This window comes from Ornithorhynchus anatinus, chromosome X5 (genome assembly GCF_004115215.2).
Source record: "Ornithorhynchus anatinus isolate Pmale09 chromosome X5, mOrnAna1.pri.v4, whole genome shotgun sequence".
Taxonomy (NCBI): domain Eukaryota; kingdom Metazoa; phylum Chordata; class Mammalia; order Monotremata; family Ornithorhynchidae; genus Ornithorhynchus; species Ornithorhynchus anatinus.
Genome location: NC_041753.1, coordinates 11,720,112 through 11,723,701, shown reverse-complemented (window position 1 = coordinate 11,723,701; position 3,590 = coordinate 11,720,112).

Sequence of the window (3,590 nt, the reverse complement as noted above, 5' to 3'; positions counted from 1 at the left end):
CAATAAAACAATACGAGCTGTGTTACACTTCTGTCAGAGCAGAGCCTGTAGTAACAATAATAATAGTAAATGTGGTGTTTATTAAGTGCTTACTATGTTCCAGGCACTGTATTAAGTGCTGGGGTAGAGACAAGATAAGTCAGACACAGTCCCTAACAATCAATGAATCATATTTATTGAGCACTTTGTGCGGAAAACTGTAGTAAGTGCTTAGGAGAGTAAAATATAACAGAGTTGGTAGACACATTCACTGCTCACAATGAGCTTACAGTTTAGAGGAGGAGACAGATGTTAAATAAACTATAGATATGTCCATAAGTGCTGTGGAGCTGAGAGAGGGTGATTAAAGGGAGTGAATCCAAGTGCAGGGGCAATGCAGAAGGGCGTGGGAGAGGAGGAAATGAGCATTTAGTCAGGGAAGGCCACTTGGAGGAGATGTGATTTTAATAAAGCTTTCAAGGTGGGGAGAGTGATCATCTCTTTCAGGCCAGAGGCAGGATGTGGGTGAGAGGGTGAGAGAAAAAAATCAATGGAACAGTGAGTAGGTTGACTAAATTAGAGGTGCGAAGTGTGCTGGCTGGGTTGTGTAAGAAACCACTGAGGTAAGGTAGGAGAGGGCAGGAGAATGAGTGGGCAGGAGAGGACAGTGTCAGCGAAGCCAAGGTTGGATAATGTTTCCAGAAGAAAGTGGGGGCCGACGGTGTCGAAGGCAACTGAGAGGTCAAGGAGGATAAGGATGGAGTAGAGGCCATTGGATTTGTCAAGAAGAAGATCACTGATGACCTTTGAGAGGGCAGTTTCCATGGAGTGAAGGGGGTGGAAGCCAGATTGGAGAGGGTCAAGGAGAGAATTGGAGGAGAGAGAGGAAGTGGAGACAGCAAGTGTAGACAACTCTCTCAAGAAGTTTGGTGAAGAATGGTAGGAGGGAGATGAGGGAGATAACAAGAGAGCCATGGGGTCAAGGGAGAGTCTTTTTAGGATAGGAGAGACTTGAGCATCTTTGAAAGCTGTAGGGAAAAAGCCACTGGAGAGTGAACAGTTGAAGATGGCAGTCAGAGAGGGAAGAAAGGAGGGGGAAGTGCTTTGATAAGGTTTGAGGGGATGGGGTCAGAGGCACAAGTGGAAAGGATAAATTTGGAGAGGGGGCAGGAGATCTGATTTTGAGATACTGCTGGGAAAGATAGGAGAGTTGAAGAAGGGGTAGGAGGAGGGAGGGACTGGAGAGGAGAGTGGAGATTTTAGGCAGAACACAACTGAGGGCTTCAATTTTCTCAATAAATTATGAGGCTAGAACACTGGGGGCAAGAGAAGGGGGAGAGAGGACTGGAGGTTTAAGCAAGGAGTTAAATGTCTGAAACCAATGGTGAGAGCAATGGGCAAGGGAGCCAATGAGTATGGAGAAATAATGGTGGAGGCCAGAAGAAAGGGCAGAGTTAAAGCATGCAAGATTGAACTTGAAGTGGATGAGGTAGGCCTGATATCCCTATCCCACATAGGGCTTCCAGTTTGAGGAGGAGGGAGAACAGGTATTGAGTCCCTACATGGCTCAGTGGAAAGAGCATGGGCTTGGGAGTCAGAGGTCATGGGTTCAAATCCCGGCTCAGCCATTTGTCTGCTGTGTGACTTTGGCCAAATCACTTCATTTCTCTGTGCCTCAGTTACCTCATCTGTAAAATGGGCATTAAGACTGTGAGCCCCACATGGGACAACCTGATCAACTTGTATCCTCTCCAGTGCTTAGAACAGTGCTTTGCACATAGTAAGTGCTTAACAAATGCCATCATTATTATTATTATATTACAGGTGAGGAAATTAAGCCATAGAACATTTTCATCAGTAGAGCCATCTTGCTGGAAAAATATTCATCCTAGTTCAGTGGCCACAACCTCACCATAGTTCAGCCAGCCCTAACTGTATTCCAGATGGCTATTAGTTTAGGTATTTGCCAGATTAATTTTTAACAGATTTTGTGTTACAAAGACAGAATCATTTATTGTATTTATTCATGTATCTACTTATTTATTATCTATTAGATAATGTTTAGAAAGTCTCAGTTCTCCTATTCTATAAGTAACTTTCCCAACAAGATCAAAGTCCATGGCTTGAGCAATGGATCTGACGATCCTAGGGGAATATTTAGGCCTAGTAAATTGATAAAAATCGACTTTCTTGTTAGTTAATATTTACTGAACTCCTGCAGGGTACATGGCCCTGTCCTATTGTCTTAGGGGTGGGAGTACAAAGCAGGAAGACATAGTCCCTGTTTTCACAGGACTCATGATTTAGTTTGGACAAGATAGGGTCCCTCAGACAATCCACTTGAATATATAAAACATATAGATGATCTGTGAGTGAGAGAGTTGAGTTGAAGATAATGCCAAAGTTTAATGTTGGTGTGACAGGGAGGATTTGATGTTGTCTACAGTGATAGAAAGACAGGGGGAGGACAGGTTTTGGGTGGGAATATGAGGAGTTCTGTTTTAGACATGTTCAGTTTGAGGTATCTGGCATATCCAAGTGGAGATACCCTGAAAGCAAGAGGAAATATGAAACCACAGAGGAGATCAGTGCTGGAGAAGTAGATTTGGGGAAACATCTGCATAGAGATGGTAGCTGAAGCCACGGGAGTGAAATAGTTCTCTAAGGGAGTGGGTATAATGGAGAATAGAAGGGGACTGAGAAATGAGGTACTCCCACAGTTAGGGGCAGAGGATATGCCTGCAAAGTGAGCGGCCTGAGAGATAGGAGAAATCACTTTGCCCCTTCCTACCTTACCTCCTTGATTTCTTACTACAACCCAGTCTGCACACTTTGCTCCTCTTCTGCCAACTTATTCACTGTATCTCCATCTCATCTATCTCTCCGCTGACCCCTCGTCTACATCCTGCCTCTGGCCTGGAATGCCCTCCCTCATCATATCCAACAGATGATCACTCTGCCCAACTTCAGAGCCTTACTAAAAGCAAATCTCCTCCAAGAGACCTTCTCTGACTAAGCCTTCATTTCCTCATCTCCCCCTCCCTTCTGCGTTACACTTGCTCTTGGATTTGCACCTTTTTTCACGCCTCCCTCAGCCCCCCAGCACCTATGGTTTTTAATGTGGTCAGTTATTTAGAATAATGCCTTGTCATCTAATACCACCTTTTCTTTTTCTGCTGCCTTTGTATCTGCCAGGCTGAAGTCTCTTGCTGAAGGCCTTCAAGGCTTTTTCAAGAGCTCTTGCTCTGGCTTGGTCTTATTCATGAGTCCTGAATCTGGTTGCCCCATGGATTGAATTGACTGGGTCATCCATCCCCTTCTTCCTCGGATACTCTCACTAAATTTAGCCAGTTTCAGCTGGACTTGCACTTACCTTGTTTCCCTTTCATCCTTTGCTCTTTGAGACCAGGTGAGGGCTGCAGTGCATGTATAAGTTGGCATTAAGTCCCCACTAAGGAGCCACTCTGTCCCTTCAGTGAGTCTTTCTACTGGAAATCTATTTTGTGGATGTTGAACCAAGCTACTGAAAGTTTTGTTAATACCAAAAATTCATCAGAATAGATTTGGGTGTCATCTGCATAAAGATGATAGTTGAAGCCGTGGGAGCGAAT